The sequence below is a fragment of the Schistocerca cancellata genome, chromosome 4 (genome assembly GCF_023864275.1).
Source record: "Schistocerca cancellata isolate TAMUIC-IGC-003103 chromosome 4, iqSchCanc2.1, whole genome shotgun sequence".
NCBI lineage: Eukaryota > Metazoa > Arthropoda > Insecta > Orthoptera > Acrididae > Schistocerca > Schistocerca cancellata.
Window position 1 is genome coordinate 548,468,416 of NC_064629.1, and position 18,498 is coordinate 548,486,913.

At 43.9% G+C, this 18,498-nt stretch overlaps 1 long non-coding RNA gene across 1 annotated transcript in view; it reads right to left on the reverse strand.

The window, feature by feature from the left end:
• The window catches only part of LOC126183584 (uncharacterized), a 135,044-nt gene that overhangs the window by 22,429 nt on the left and 94,117 nt on the right, over positions 1–18,498 (reverse strand). The gene's annotated exons all lie outside the window — the stretch shown is intronic.

The window sequence follows — 18,498 nt, forward strand, 5'->3', positions numbered from 1 at the left end:
TGCCGGGGTCAACTTTCAGATCTTCAATGGGAACCCCCATGTTTTATTTCGGATTGCGAGTCTACGGGAAAATCTACATACGTCTTGTCTGAAGCATTTTCTTCGTTTCGTCACAGATGGTTCTGTAATCGGAGGAATAGAAATGGGTACACAACCATAATTTACACATGCTACTCTATGGTCCTTCAATATCCAACGGTACGTGGGACCCCACATCCACGCTGCGGGGGTAGGACAGGCCAGTATTTTATAACTCCTAATTGGAAACGCCATTCACAAAGTTGTATTCTTCCGACATATCGAACAGGGGACTACACGCCGCGCACCGTTACTGTAACTCGAGGTGAACGCTACTCTACTTTTCCAATTAAGAGTAAGTGTTCAAACGCAATACCGCTTTTCAAATGGTCGCACACAGGACAGAAGTATATCGGCGAGAATGTCGGCACATGCGATTCCGATGCGGTCGATCATGTATTCACGGCCTGTTGGCACTTGCTGGTACACCTTATCCTTTAAATATCCTCACAGAAAGAAATACGGAGACCTAGCGGGCCAATTAATAGGACCACCTCCTGACGATCCACTGACCAGCGTAAACACGGTCCAATACGTCCAGTGCTTCAATTGCATAAGGCGCTGGGCAACCGTCATGCTGAAGCCACATACGTTGTCGAACGTCCAGGGCAACATCCTGCTAGTGCCCGGAGTTTCTGTTCCAGAAACGTTCGATATTTGCATACATTCAACGCGTCGTCAATAAAATAAGAACCAATGAATTTGTTCCCCATGATGCCACACCGTACGTTAACTAAGGACACTGATGGTTAACTTGACGTAACCGGTGGGGACTGTCTACACTAAAGTAATGCAAATTATGCTGGCTTGTGAATGTAGACTCATCGGAAAATAGCACCTCGGAAAAGAATATGGGTGTCGTTTGCATCTGTTGACGTGCCCATTCACTAAAATACTACCCGGTTATGGAATTCGGCGCCATGAAGTTCTTGATGCAGTGACAAGTGGCATGGATGATACTTATGACGATGCAGTATTGTGACAATACTACCTACGGACATACCGGAATCTCTACGTACATTGCCTGGCGCGTATTTATGGGTTGTGGTGCATTGACGCTAGTGCAGCTATTTCATTAGCTTCTCCTGTAATACGTTTGCTTCGCTTTTCTTTTGCTAGTCTGTACGCTGCCATCAGACAATAGGGCGTTCACAATCTTGTAAAAGAACGAACGAGAGCGAGCTTTCTCCGGAAAACGCTCGGAATATAAGACAACAGCAGCTTAAACATTTCTTCTACATTCTCCGTAAATCAGGGTCATTCCTACTTTTTTCTTCTATGGTCGTAACATTCATCGTCCACTTGCATGTCTATTCTCCAAATGATAGGTGGGTGTGCTGGCAATGAACACTGCGCAAGTACTGTAATATTAGAGCCGCTTTCTCTTCTAGGTCGCAATGTACTGCCTGTTACGATACGTCGTAGTTCACTACATGGCCACGATGGCGCATCGGGTAGTCCCCTGTTCGATATGTGGGAGAAATGCAACGTTGCGAGTGGGGTTTCCAGTTAGAAGATATGAAATTCTGGCCTGTCCTACCATCGCAGCTTCAGACAAAATGTATGTAAATTTTCCCGTAGAATCGTAATCTACAATAAATAAACGGGGGTTCGCATAGCAGATTTCTAAGTTGACACCCGCACAGGGGTGGAGAGATGGGTCAAGTATTGGATGTCCCCCTTCCAGACAAACAAGACACCATTTGTTGTAATCCAAAATCTCTTCCGTTTTAACAAGCTTTACTTGAATATTTTGTTTTTTGGTAGATGTGACAAACAGGTGTCCATAACTAAAGTTCCAGTTTGAAAACACTATAGAAAGAACCATTATCCAGAATGACGTCAAATTTGAACAGCATATTATTAACACAGAGAGAAACGTCACGGTACAAAAGAACTGACCACTAGACGGCGCTGTACACGTCAGAATGTGCACACCAACAGACGCGAGGGACACGACTGTTTCTCAGCTTGCGTCCGAGACGCCCATGAAGGATCGCTCTCTGCTGGCTACGTTCCTTTACAAGAACGATGACTTGTGCGCCAATAGCCCTGCAGAAGCTCCGGGTATGAAAAAAGTCATTGGTCCGATATCTGCTAAGCGTCAGGAGAAAATTGTTACAAAATTCGATAAGACAGGTTGTTTTGAAGTGTATTGTAGTGTAGCAGAGGGAGGAAAACAGTTGATCCGACGTCTGTCAAAGATGTGGCCACAGCATTGCAGAAGGGGTCGAGCGATGGTATGCAAACAAGCAGTGCACGACGAATTTCCCGAACGCTGTACGTCCCTGCGAGCGCGGTGCATAAAATCCTATGAAACATTCTGCATTGCTATCTACACAAAATCACCCATGTCGAGTGTTGCTTCCTGCTGACCTGTCAGCAAGAGAAACGCTAGCTCTGGAATTTCTTGCTCACGTGGAAGTGGGCATTAAATGGCCATGGAACATTTTATGGATAGACGAAATCCATTTCCATCTCCAAGGACAGGGCAACACGCAGTACTGCAAAATATGGACAAATCCGCACGCTCACCAGCTCTCACTGTTAAACGCTATGAGTGTCTTTCGTGTACCAACGTCATTCCAATCCTTCAACACGGTGGATGTGAGAAAGAAGATCATTTTTATGCAAGAGGGCTCTCCTCCGCACATTGCGCAACCACCGAAGCGGCTGCTGCAGAGGCATGTAGGAAATGCTAGAATTATAAGCCGTCGTTTCCCTACAGCCTGGCCGCCCAGATCACCTGATCTTAATCCGAGTGACTTCTGGCTGTGGGGTTATCTGAAAGAGGTGTTCAGTGCTCCAATTAAGAACGTAGCTGAATTGAAGACACGCACTGTGCAATACATTCTGAATGTGACCTCCTGTTGTGAAACATCCTATTTTTCGATTTAAATTTGTGGCAGAAAACTGTGGACAGCATATTGAACGTAGCTTGCGCCCATCTCACGATAGTTAGAAACCGATGTATTTTGCTTTTTATGCTGTGTTTGGCGACAGGACAATTAACAACAGAGTTTTCTCATCAGATGTGGTATGACCCTGCCGTGGCGGATGGGCTTACCCAACTAACATTACCGCAATTGTTGACTGCCGAACTTGAGCAGTCATGCACATTGAACAGTACGGATGGTGTAATGTGGAAATCAGACCACAGCCGCCATATTGCGATTCGTCTGCCATTTGTCGCCGACCCCGCTTACAGCGCCATCTGTTGGTAAAATTTTCGTTAAATTTATTGATTGTTCCCTGATGTTTCCCCCTGCTTCAATAGCACGCTGTTCCGATTGTAACGTCATTCTGAGCAATAGTTCTCTTTCAAACTGGAACTTTAATTATGGACACCCTATATTTAACATACTCATATAAAGAATAATTATGTCTTGTTTTCTTATCACGTGTTTTACGCAAGCACATGTGCGATCACACGATAATAGGAATGGCCACGCAGGGAAAATACTGAAACACACATTTGGATCTGCTAGATCTTACGAGGCAGTTCATTACCCTAACCATTATGATGACTTTTTATGCAGAATACCCATCAGAGAAAAGATGCAATTCAGTATCACATTCAAGAATCTGTGCGTTGACGTAATCAACCCAAAACAAACATACTTCGTCCGGTCCTTTGTGATACAGATATGGCTTGGATTTATTGCTCTTTAGGTCTACAATACAGAATGCATTAACGTTAAGTTGACGCAAATAAATGCTTCCTGTACCGGCAGCTTACGAAGCTGCAGAGTTTGCTTATAATGGAAACATAATGCTACACATACTAATTTTCTGCACACTACTTTTTTACTGCACACATATTCAAATACAATTTTTTACTCTTTTTATGAACAATTCGTTCCGCTACACTATACACTTTGTAGTATGATCAATGATGGGCACTTTATTTTCACTGTAAGTGACTCACAAACAGCTAGCATCGATTTACGGCCGCCCAAAGTGTAAATTATAACGCTCGTTGAAAGCCCATAAATAAATTCCATATGATGGTTTGGTACGCAGATTTAACTTCGTGAACAGTTCTGCATATAACACATTTCTTTGCTCGAGTAATGCGAGATTTTCGTAAAGAATGTTTTAATATGCTCCTCACTTATCGATAGGTCAGGGTGTGCTGTTGCACTGCTTGAAGCAACCCAGCCTCTTCTGTCATACTGTTGAACATTATTTTCCACACAGTTAACAAGTTCGTGCTACACGTTCACTTTTAATGCCAAAAAGGTTACAAAATGCGTGTCTACGATCCACCCAGCATCTCCAGTTAACATTTGATATCGATAATTTAGTCCTCTTGGCTTAGGCAGGCCATCGCTTTTCCGAAATGTTCTGCGCACCATATCTTCTTTTACGACCATCCCAAAAAGTTATCCATCTTGTGTGTTTTTACTTTCAAAATCATGAAATTTACTGGATATGCCTATCTGTTCATTTTCATAAGTCCTCTTAAACGGTGGTCGTCAAACTTTTTTGTTCAAGAACCAAGACAGACGTCGTGGCAGCAATGAAGGCCGCATATCTACTGAGCTTAATATTAATTGGTAAGCTATATAAATTAATATGTTATGAGCCTCTAGTTCAAGAGCTACAGTATGGGCGCAAAAGACGGCCGCCTGCCCCCGCGCACTGGCCATTGAGTTGGCACAGTTCCAAACACCGTGTCGACTGTTGTTTCGAATTGCTGCCACCTTCAGCGTCTCAGAAGTTGTGATACTGTAATAACTTGACGAAACGCCGTTGTGTTGTCTGTGTGAGCGGATGATTAACTAATAGCAGTAATTTTACTTATATTTAAATGCATTGTGCAATATAAGACACTATCACAAATGCTTGCTAATTGTTTTGAATGTAACTTTCCTACTACTCATTTCGTTGTATTACAACAGCCTTAATTTAATTTCATATTCCTTGCTACGAACATGTACCGCATTTGAAGATGACCGTCTACATAACGCGCATTCACGAATCCATGTTACTTCTGTGTAAAAAATGTATACCGTACCATATGGTGAGTACGAAGCGCTCACGTGTGGAACTTGTCAGTACATCCTTTAACCCCGCAGTGTTGGAGCTAGTTGCTCCTCTGCCCCTGACATGGCCGAATTCAGCGACGGCAGTTAAAATGAATCACATCTTAAAATGTTACTGTCTAAGTATTTTTGTTTGTTACTGTGCAGGAAAATTACACTGTTACGGTCCTCTTGACGTTGTTGACGTTCTTGGATTCGGCTGTTAGGTGCTAGATGGATATTATTACAAAATACGGCTGAGAAACGCGGATCGCACGAGTACTTCACGCGGGCCGCTGTCTGACGACCACTGCTCTAGAAACACAGTTTCTTCAGTCTGAAACATATTAACGCGCGAATACCAAATGTCAGGATATGTAGATGAATTGAGAATTTTTTTATTAAAATAAAACAATGCATTTTATTAATGAGTGAATTATCCGTATATTTACACACAAACTTAGCACAGATGGGAAACTAACGAGTAAAAAATACACAAATACGAGGTTAATTCACACAGACTTTCAACTTATCTACAGTCAGGTCCTATTTTTACAACATTCACTTCTGCTGCAATTCATATACCCAATTCCTTTCGTTCTAGCAGCTTTCATGACATTTGTTTTATATATTTCTTGTTGTGCACCTCTCTTTCTCGACATTGTGCTCAGCTTATTTAAAGGAACATGCACTATAAACACAAGCAAACGACAGTATACACACAGTTACTACAGCAAAGCACAACAGATAACAAGATCAAAGGCGTCAGAAGTGAGTATATAAAGGTGCTGCCATCTGGTAGGCATTCCACTCACCACGCGAAACCAGTACAGAGTTTGTAGGTATGGTGTTGCCATCTGATAAAAACTGCATTCACAGCACAAATCCAGGACTGATGTTGATTCTATAATTCTTTGCAATAATAACGTGAGTCCAGTACTCACGTTGTCATTGCAAAGATCGCGTAAAACGGTATGCCTGTAATAGCATTAATACGTGTAGTACATGGGTGATTTTTGTACAGAAGCGTGTTTTACGAAGGCTACCCTGCAAATAACTAAAATTTGCCAATCAGTGGACTTGTGTTCTTTATGGAATTACTGATTCATGAAGTTGAAACACTCTGGCAGATCAAAACAGTGTTCCAGATCTCGCCTTGGCGCGCAATGCCCTTAGCGACTGAAATATACAGACACGATTCACGACACGCCATCATAGTTTCACTTTGCCAGTAACACTCTGTTACATTCCAAACTCCACTGAAGCTCTCCTGTATATCTTGCTGGGCTACCTAACACTCTTGGAAAAAAGGTGCTTAAGGTTCGAGTTCCCGTCTGAGGCACAGTTTTAATCTTCCTGGAAGTTTCATGACGTCGCACACTCCTCTGCTGTGTGAAAGATTTATTTTGGACTCACACAGTTACTTTAATCGAAATACAGAATAAATTAAATGTTTTCGGGTGGTTACGAACTTTCAGCAGAGTTCTCCTTCAGTCATACGATGCTAGCCACCGAACAATGTTTTCAAACAAACTTTTAATTCCTTTGTCTCCATTAACAATCGTATGTGATCAGAATGTACTGTTTCTTGATGATGCCTTCATAGTCGCAACTTTTACAGACGTATTGTTGAACGCCATTTCAAACCGGAGTTTGTGCAGAAAAGTACGTAACAAAGGAAAGCGCGAGTATTAGCGACGGCTGGAGGCATGGCAACGGCGCCAAGATAATACACAATAAGGACGGCAGCCACAAGGCACGACTCAGATGAAACTAATGGACTGGGGGAGAAAACACGGAACGTAACAAAAAAAGCAAGACTAATGAATGTTTCCGAGCGACCAGCTCCGGGCGGATGGGATGCGGCATCCTGCACGATCGTGTTGCCCCTGCGGTGGCGTGCGATGGAGGAGGCACCGGGCCCCAGGAAGATTTCCTTTCGCCGTAAGATGCGGACAAAATTACACGATGCGTGGAGGACTACTCTTCACTCGGATGGCTGCACGCTCTCACGTTGTTCAGATATTCTGTTACTTAATAGCTTATAACAGTAGCTGGCTATTGTAAGCAAGCTTATATTGTGGTAGGCATATTATGTAGTATCAGTCTGACGCTCCCACCGAAAGCACTCAAACTGCAAAATCTCATGTCGTGTTGTCGCTATTGATGCACGACGTCTGCTTTAGTATATCACCGATTTCCTGTGTCTTCCGGATATTTCTCAAACATCGCCGTAGGCACAATTCTTTTTTCTTTAAATTTTCATTTTATCTCTGGAGAGTTTGCTGGGTATTTTTTCGAACAGTGTACATTTACATCTGTACACATACACTGCAAGCCACCATATGGTGCACGGCGGAGGGCACATGTACCACTGGTGGTCATTCCCTTCCTTTTCCACTCGCAAATGAAGTGAATAAAAGGGAGGAGGGGACACGGCGGTTTCTGGCTAAGATAACGATTTTATCTTAAAGTCACGCTCACGATACCGGGAAATAAACTCCTCCCCCCCCCCCCCCTCTGCCCATTCATCTTGGGCAATTGCGTGACGTATACTCAAGATGAGGATGTAACTTGCTATTTGTCAAATGACTCAATCACAGCTGTAGGGCACTTGGATCTGGTACATTCAAGGTCAGGATCTGGTACATTCAAGGTCAGGATGTAACCTGTAACCCCGCACATCCATAGTGCGCAAATGTGTGACATTCTGGCGCAGATGATGATCGAAGACGCGGACATCCTCGTCTCCAAACACTTTAGCCTGCGGACCACAAGCCAAGACTAACTTTTCTTCAGAGCTGATGTCCTAATACTCCTCGTTACAATTCAGAAGTTTTCGTGACGCTTACTACTGCTGCCAATCTCTAAGAGCTGACAGTGAGTGGCAGGGCAGTAGTCATTACGCAGTGAACCGCTTGTTGTTTGATCTTGACCTGTGGCCTTAATTTCATTTCATGCACATTGCCACAAATAAATAGCACTCGTGAAGGTCGTTGTAACGCGCTTTCACGAAACCTTGTTACTTCCGTGCGTCATTAACAACGGTAAGAACGCAGCACGAGTTGCATATGGTATGAGCACTGCGGAATATCTTCCCACCGCAATATTCCTCGCGACACGGCGGCATTACAGATTATCTCTTCGTTCCCTGCTGCTACAGCTGCCACGATAGTTCATCATACTAATGCAATGTAGTATTGAATTACGCACAAATTCTTATTTCAGGACTAGACAATGACAGAGATGTCTATGGCGCAGGAAACGGAGTGGACTCCACTCCACAATTTCTGTGTCCAGGTCATTTAATTGCCGCGGTCACAACGCGGTGCTCCACTTTACATATTGTTGAGTCCTTTATATAAGAAGGGTAAAAGAACGGACCCGCAAAATTACATAACAATATCTTTAATATCGGTTTCCTACAGAATTCTAAAAGTTATGCCGAGTTCGAATATAATAAATTCCCTAGAAACCCAAAAGCTTACGTGTACTAATCACCACGGTTTTAGAAAGCTTCGCTCGTGTGAAACTCTGTTTCCCCTTTTCTCACATGATACACTGAACTATGGATGAAGGGCAACAGGCACATCCCATATTTCTTGATTTCCGAAAAGCATCTCACACGATAACACCCTGCAGGCTTAACGAAGGTACGAGCATACGGAATAGATTCCCAGATACTTGAGTGACTCGAAGATTTCTTAAGTAGCACAAACCAGTGCGTTGTCCTCGACAGCAAGCGTTCATCACAGACAAGGTTGGTTGGTTGGTTGGTTTAAAAGAGGGGAAGGGATCAAACTGCTAGGTCATCTGTCCCTTGTTCCGAACAAAACAATGCCACAAGGGTGAGAATAAAAAGCGCGACTGACAGCACAAAACGGCGAGAAAGGAAAAACGGCAAGAACGACGAAAGGGGAAAACAAACAAATGGATAAAAGGGCACAAGAAAACCACAGAAACGCAAGACACAGGTAGAAGCGGTTAAAACGACAAAACAGATTACCATGACTGGCTGACCATGAGAATAAGGAGAAATCAGCCACGGGGCAGCACATTAAAACCTCCCCCCTAAAAGCACTAGCGCAGGAGGTAGCCGTGGATCGCCCAAGCGTGGCCAATGCGGAGCCGGCAGAGAACCACAGAGTCCCTGCGAGAGGCCCGTATGGAGGACTGCCACACATTCGTGGTCTCCTTAATGGCACGCAGTTTGTTGTGCGTACTGAGACTATGCCATTCCGTTTCCAAAACCCGAAAAACCAGGCGGCCTAAAAACGAACGGAGGTCAGTTATTGGAACACGCCGATCTCCGTAAACGGTTTCCGAGGAGCCTGTAAGCAAGTTCGCTGCCTGGGAGTCCGAAGTGTCCTGAGGTCCACACAAGTACGACTGAACGATCAAACCGTTCCACGACATAGATGGACTCCTGGATGGTCGCTACCAAAGGATGACGAGGATAGCACTGGTAAATAGCTTGTAGGCTGCTCAAAGAGTCAGTACACAGAAGAAAAGACTCCCCAGGGCATGAACGGATGTACTCAAGAGCACGAGATATAGCCACCAGCTTTGCAGTGAAAACACTGCAGCCATTGGGCGAGGAATGCTGCTCAATATGCCCTCCATGGACATACGCGAAGCCGACGTGACCATCAGCCATCGAGCCGTCGGTGTAAACCATTTCACGGCCTCGGTACATGTCAAGAATCGAAATGCAGCAACAGCAGAGAGCCACGGGGTGAACTGAGTCCTTTGGGCCATGTGAAAGGTCTAGGCGAAGCCGCAGCCTAGATGTACAACCATGGAGGTGTACGCGAATGGACCTCGAGTGTAGGCGGTAAAGGCAAGGACTCCAGTTCGGAACGAAGGGATCGGACGCGAACTGCAATTAAAAGTCCTGACCTGGGCCACCGATGCGGGAGATGAACCGCCGTGGGTGGGAAAAGGAGACGGTAATTCGGATGCGCAGAACTACGAACGTGTGCAACGCAACTGGCTAGCAGTTGTGCACGCCTGACCTGCAAAGGAGCAACTCCACCCTCCTGCAAGGACGCCGGTCACCGGACTCGTCCAAAAAGATCCTGTCGATAGGCGAACGCCACAGTGGGGCACTGGGTCGAGTAAACGCAAATCTGAGGGCGCCGCCGAACAATAAACCACACTCCCATAGTCAAGGTGGGATTGAACAAGGGCTCTGTAGAGCTGCAGCAGCGTAGAGCAATCTGCACCAGAGTTGGTGTTGCTCAGGCAGTGGAGGGCATTGAGGTGCTGCCAGCACTTCCGCTTAAACTGACAAAGGTGAGGAAGCAAAGTCAATCGGGCGTCGAAAACCAGTCCTAAGAATCGATATGTCTCCACTACAGTGAGGGGGTCGTCAGTAAGGTATAGTTCTGGTACCGGATGAATGGTACGACGCCGACAGAAGTGCAGAACACACGACTTCGCGGCCGAAAACTGGAAGCCGTGGGCTAGAGGGCATGACTGCGCCCTGTAGATGGCTCCCTGTAGGCGCCGTTCAGCAACACTAGTACTGGTGGAGCAGTACGAAATGCAGAAGTCGTCTGCATACAGAGAGGATGAGACGGACGGCCCTACAGCTCCTGCTAGACCGATAATGGCGACTAAAAATAGATGTACACTCAATACATAACCCTGCGGAACCCCATTCTCCTGGATATTGGGGGAACTATGGGAGGCACCAACTTGGACACAGAAAGTACAAAGCGACAGAAAAGTCTGGATAAAAATCGGGAGCAGGCCCTGGAGAACCCACTCGTATAATGTGGCAAGAATGTGATGTTGCCAGATAGTGTCATACGCTTTTCGCAAATCAAAAAATACAGCAGCAAGGTGTTGGCAGTAGTAGAGCAAGGTTCGTGTCACGTCACTCTGCATTGTTGCCAAATTTATTCTAAATAGCGGCGATGAAGTAATCCGATATGGCGGCATGTAGACTTTGCAACAGCGCATGACGTCATCCAAGATGGCGGCTTTTGGTTGGAGGCCAATTGTGCTATGTCCACTAACCTAACCCCCAGAAAAAATGGCGGGAAATTTGAATTTTGGCGGGAAAACAAGTCGATTGGGCTACATCCACTAAGCTAAGCCTCCAGAAAAATTTGGTGCCACATTCAAATTCCAACAGGATAATGGCTGGCTTCTCTTTATTATTACTCATTATCATTTATTATTATTGGCTTATCTCCACTAGAAAATTCGCGCCAAATTCAGACACCAGCACGATAATGAATGCAAAACCGCGCTTCTCTTTTTTTTATTATTATTAGTTATTATTCATTACCATTCATCATTTATTATTATTATTATTATTATTATTATTATTATTATTGGTCTAACTCCACTAGAAATTGCCTCCAATTCAAATTCCAACATGATAATGCCTCGAGAACTGTACTCCTATTTTTTATTATTTATTACTATTTATTATTATTATTATTTATTCAAGATGTCCGATTTTCGCTTTGAGAAATCCATTTGCGTTACATCCATAATAAAAATCTATCAAGTTCAAATCCCAACACCATAATCGAACACACGTACGAGATAATCCACATCCTACGAACTTCCGCGCTCACTTATCTTTTTTTCACTCCTAAACTATCAAAATCGCGTCAAATAATAAGATGGACTTATACTAACCTAAGTCACGTCCTTTGATTTTGCATGGGGAGAGGGACTGGAGTCTTTATTTCAAGCAGTACGGTCATCACTTGTTCTCCAATACAATCAGTACACATCTTCGAGATCGCAGCAACACCCAGTGCAGTCGCCACGACGTCCGCGCTCCAACTGAATTAGTTCAAATCGTCGCCACCCGCTGGCCCCGCCGGCCAGCGAGCAGGCCGTTGCCGATGGCGGTCACTCGAGCTCTGGACTCGCGCGCTGGACTGGCGCCGCGCTGGGGCCGGCCCGCGCTAGCCGCTGGACCAGCGATCGCTCCATCGCGTGGCTTTGTGCGACAGAGAACGCCGTGCAACACTTTTGGCGCCAAAGTTTGCTCAACAATTGAATCCGCCATCACTGTACAAGAGCACGTTTGGTCGCCACGAGACCTCTCGCTAAGTAATTGTCACTCTCTCTCTCTCTCTCTCTCTCTCTCTCTCTCTCTCTCTCTCACACACACACACACACACACACACACACACGCACGCACGCACGCACGCACGCACGACGGACATAGTCTTTTGTAAATATGCTAACACCCACATTGCGCATCTAACCTATCAATTACCTAAGTACTTAATTCCATTTCAATTGTAATCATATTAAATAATTCATTTTACAATTTCATATACGTATGCAAAGGTGTTCAACTACCTACTTTCAACTACTTTTAGATGAACAGTCCGCCACCTCTTCCTAGGAACCCTCACCGAGATTGAATTCTGTCAGTAAAGAAATGCCACTTGTGCTTTCGCTACAAACCTAAGAAAATTGCGCGTAAAGAAAGGGCACTTGTATAACCTCATCCACCTGACCACCACTTCCTCCTAGGATCAGGCGCCATGTGTGAAATCTGCCGGTAAACAAACCTCACTTGTGTCTTCGCTACCAATGTAAGAAAATTGCTGAAAATGAAGCGTACCACCACCACTTCCTACGGGGGCGAGTGGTAAAAGGACTCAGCCCGCATTAGGCTGATAGGAGGAGGAAAGAGTGTACATTATTTATTTGGAAGCAATTTATTTAGGGACGGAGTGTATGTATCACAGAACACACGCTCTGACATGCCCCCACAGCATACAGACCTGCAAACTACTACTACATAACTCATGTATAAGGCTCTACACACACACACACACACACACACACACACACACACACACACACACACACGCTTGTTAATTGTAAACCGTCAAAAAATTCAGTGCACAGCCTACCGACATGTGAAGCACACCTAAATAATTCAAAACATTCACGCTCATAGAACCGAACAACTCTTAATCTCTCTAAATAATAATACATCTAAAATACCCTGCTCACTAATCATCAACTTTTTAAAATCATACACCTGTCTTTATTTAAAGAACTAGAGATAGACTGCACCACCACCCTCTGTATTCGTCACTCAGTCCACGGTCCAGCTGACCTTGTACACAGAACCATCAACACAGGACACCTCCCCTGACATCAGAATATGTGAATTATCTTTTTGAAACGTTTGTATGTCATAGGTTTAGATATGTAAGGCTGACCTAAGGCAGGTTCTGAACTCCAGTAGTGCACTACACTTGGCAACAACCACACCCATCAAGATATTCATTCCAATCCAGACCTGTAACTCCTCTACAGATAAATTTGTCCAGTTATTTGTCGACTCACTCACAGTCTGACCAGATTCCGTTTTTGCGCAAAAACCGCTCAGACTGCGCTGTGCTGCTCGGGGAAGTAAGGAAGGACTGCATTCTATTGATTTCTAGCCCTTGTATTTAGTCATGGAGTAAATTTTTCGCAAAACACCCGCACTGATCTGTCTGTGGTCATGTGACACAGCCCACAAACAAGTAAAGAACTAATTTCACCACACAACAGCAAACTGCTCTTAAATAATGCAGTACACAATATCCTCAGACGAGCTCTGTACTCTTAAACTCTCCAAATAACGCACAGCACAGTGCACAGACATGCTCGCAAAATAGTGCAACAGACGCGCCCAAACACCCTCACCCAATACACTGCGCCCAGCTGCCAAACCAGGCAAAAGTCTCTGCTCGGTATCCCCCAAACATCACCTCCACACAGTCGCATTCGCGCCTAACACCGGAGAAATTCATATCACCTATGCGCCTTAGATTACGTTCCATGGCAGGGCGCGCCCGTGCGGTCGGCGGCAGGGGGGGGGGGGGGGTTCCAGAGCCTCCAGCCAAGTTTAGCTTCCGCGCGCTCGTGACAGCCGACCAGAAAGCGCAGTCTCCTCTGACACATGTGAAAGCTGCATTGTTCTTCTCATGTATACCGCCGGCGTCTCAGGTCTGCACCTGCCTTCACGTCTATTGTCGGAATAGCCCATAGGTCGTTGACACACACGATTAACGGCTCCGCAAAAACACTTACTACTCGCCTGCAACCGAGATGATGAGGGAAAACCAATCACTCTGATCTGCGCTGTGGGGGCGTGAAATGATTGACAGCACTATTTATTTGTTCAAACAACTTATTTAACCATACAGTATATCTATCACACTATCACAAAAAACAAACCCAGATGTGCCCTTGGTCATGTTGCACAGACCACAGACACGCACCCAACTCATAATTTCATTACACACAATAGCAAACTGCTACTTAATAATTCTTCACACTGATGTGTAGATATGCTCAGTACTCATAAACTACCCAAATAACACATAGCAGAGCCTGCAGATACGCTCGCAAAATAACTCAGCAGACGTGCGTAGGAACACAACACCCCCCCCCCCCCCCCATCCTGTCCACAGCATCGTGAAGTCACGCATCTGTCCGATTTCAGACCGCGCACAGCCCATGCTCGGCTTCCGCAAGCGTGAGTTAGTGCGGTCGACGCGCTCGTCAGCTGTGAAAGCACACACAGACGTCCGTCCAGGGCCGCGATCCGTCACAACCCCGAGCCGCGACCCCCGATCGCGGGTGAAAGCCAACTTTATATCAACATAGCATAATTCCAAATCGCAGCCTCCATATTCTAGACACGTCATAGCAGCACATGTCTTTACCTCCTATGACACAATAGCACAATGCACATTGCTCCTGACACGACATTACACGGCCCTTTAACTAAACATAACTACACATCCCTGCTCCCGCCTCCTCGCGTGACCAGCCATCTAAAACCTTCTCAATATTATTCTTACTTTACAACATTTCTTTTTTTTTTAAATAAGATCTAATCTGATCTTTCTCGCACTTACAACAGTAAAATTAATTTTACTCACACCCCGAAATACCAAACGCAATTAAAGAGTCAAACTTTTATACAGACCATCAAGCACATACCAGTCACACCAATATTCGAAGTCTGGTCCATATTTACCACCTCCAACTTGAATTAAATATTATTCCCATTGCCGCAACATTCTGCCAGCGCTCGATTTGGACCTATTTTTCGGCCTTTAACCGTTGTCACTAGCGGTCGAATATCACTATGCATATATTGCATAAATTTCCACATAAAAAATCTACTTCAATTACCTATGTCCTCAAGCTGCACCCTCTCACGATAGCATACAAACTCATCTTCTCTAGTCATTATACAACTTGAATCAGCGACACGCCTCAGTCACTATTCCCGATAATGAATACCCAACCAGCGTGCGTAAGGCCTGTGAAGCCATCACTGACGCGGGTTTGTGTACTGTAATGATCATCACATTTCATTGAACAACAAGGAAAGATGCGAATTCGCTTGTCCTCGATTTTCTAATGTCTCACTCCTTCCATCATGCATTACACTTCATTCATTCAACATACACATTCATTCGCGTCACCGTTTAGAGACTCCTGAATCCGAAGACATAGCATCATTCAACAACTATCACTTGCTCTTATCTAATAACTCATCCATCAGGTCTGGTGCCAAGTTCACCCTCTTTCTTTCTTTCTTTCTTTCTTTCAGCAGAAGACAGCTATTTTTTTTACAGTGGTGGCTAAACTGCGGCATCAACTTAACATCACCAGTCGCGAAACATATCTTCAAATACGTAAACACTCTTAGTCAAATAGACAGTGTTCCCCCTGAAGACATGACCTTCAATATTACAGTTCTTAATCCAATAACCACCAAAACAAGTACTAAATGCTCGAACTAATCCCATTGCACCTTACAAAGACAGCGTCCAAGTGCTGCCTGCGGCATGTCAAAGCCACGTACCTATCCATCTAAACAGCCGTCCACTCAGCCCCAGGACCAGCATGCTGAAGTGGGCTCTCTCTGTACCTGCTCACCAGCTATTGTCTAACGACATAAAGTGCACAAATGGATTCCTGAATAGCGCAGGTCTCTATCCTCCCCTGCATCTCCAACTCGACATGTAAACAGCGTCTCCCCAGCCAGTGAACCCGACGTCATTCACGCTGCGCTGACAATTTCCACTCACAAATCTTGAACACTCGCATAGATAAAAGCCTACTCACTCCTGGCAAAACTCACTCAATAATAAAAAAAAAGCATTCTCCCTTTCTAAGCATAGATGAGTATGCATTTAGAGCGAACAGACAAACATAATTCCAAGCAGAAGTCATACACATGATTAAAAAAACTCAATTTATTTATCCGACATTTATTTACATGTCCTGAAGATACAGTCATATGAGAGTCGTGTCATCCACTCGCTCATTCCTTCAGCACACGCTTTCACAGAACTTGTTCTACTTATAAGCCACCCACCCCGTTATAATAATTTTGTACAAGAATTTACGCCCCCACATTGAACCCAGCTCAATAGAACATAATAATTCCATTTTCCACAGATAGTCATATTTGGTGAACAATTAAACTTACTGAATTACGCTTACGTGTAGTCAAATGAAAAAATACTTTCACCGACACACACACCCCCCTCACTGAGGATAGTGCATTTAATATTATATACTTAAACACATACCAATGATAAGAATATTCCCACGTACACCTTGTACTTCTAATAAAGATAGAATTAATTTTCCTATACGGTACAAAATGACCATTTTACATCAGTGCACCCTCAGTCAACCCAAGTCGCTCTCATAACGATTCAGCTGATTGGAGAGCGTTTTACCGCTGGCAGAAACGCGTCAGTCTTTCTGATCAGAACCTACCCCCTTTTTCTACAGATATCTACATACTCGCGTGTTGGGAAACCAAAAATATTTTTAATATAATATTATAAAATTCATCTCATACTCGTTGATATTAAGCACAGTCCTAGTACTTTAGCGTGTCATAGAACTATGACTATCTAGAAGTAAATATAAAAAATTTATATATTCAGTACTCAATAACAATCTCTTCTTTGTAAGACCTTCTAAATTTAATTTATAATTTTTCTTTTAATAAAAGAACTAAAACCCTTCTCGTCTAAAGAGAACCTACAAAGACAGAGAAAAATTATTTGTCCCCCTTTCAATTAAATAAAAATATCGTCCTTCAAAGAGTGATCAAATTCAGATCAGACCTAATAAGGTCCTCCCCCAAACACACCACCCTCTTCTTAAACCTCAACCCAATCACCAAAGCTAACCATCACATATTAAATATTATATTTAACATTTTAAATTATATCGCTCTTAATTGAGCTACACTCACATCCACAACTAATTAACTGTAACCTTTCATCACTCCCACACCGCTCACCTGCACAGCGGTCAAACATACACACACAATCATTGTACCAAAATCAGCCTCACATAACATCATGCATAGAAGTGAATTTTACCAAACCGACCTCACTTGAACGACATTAGGCGAGTGGGCCGCACATCATCAAAGAAGACTAAGTGCAAAAATGGCTCTGAGCACTATGGGACTTAACATCTATGGTCATCAGCCCCTAGAACTTAGAACTACTTAAACCTAACTAACCTAAGGACATCACACAACACCCAGCCATCACGAGGCAGAGACAATCCCTGACCCTGCCGGGAATCGAACCCGGGAACCCGGGCGTGGGAAGCGAGAACGCTACCGCACGACCACGAGCTGCGGACGACTAAGTGCAGTAGGAGTTAGATAATGAACAGTCGCCACGTTTAAATGAAGTACGATTTGACTTAATCAGGGCGACTGGGGGGTGGATCATGTAGTTTAATGTTCTGGTCCGGTATAGATAGCGCAGCGTCTACTTTATACGTCCACTTCATTAATAGCAGATCGGGTGGAATGAAATTACTCATTTCGTACTTTTAGCTAACTAGGAAGCGAATCCGCCACATACAGAATACACTTCATATAGAGGCGGCGACTGGTAGATAAAAATGAGCAACTTTACACCCAGCCATTCTACAATTATTAAATTAATTTTGTGTGTTAAAACGATAATTTTACAGTAAATATTTAATTACAAATGTGATGAACTCTACGAAAATATGTGCGAGCTAAACGCTTCGATGAATCACGTCTGATATTCGCCACGTATATAGAGGGTAACGCGTTTCACTGAATGTAAATTTACGCTCAATTAACGCATACTACAATTAGATCACGCTCTCTCAATTCTATTCATGAATGATTATCGATCTAATATTAAATTAATTTAATCGTTAACATATATAATGACCATATTATGAAAGATAAATGAACAATGACCGTACGGTGCAGACTAACTTATCACTGATGGCCCCGCATACATTAACTTATCTACTGCAATTAAGATTCAAATCATCTCATCTTCTTCAATTAAAATAAAATATAAATTTATATTTA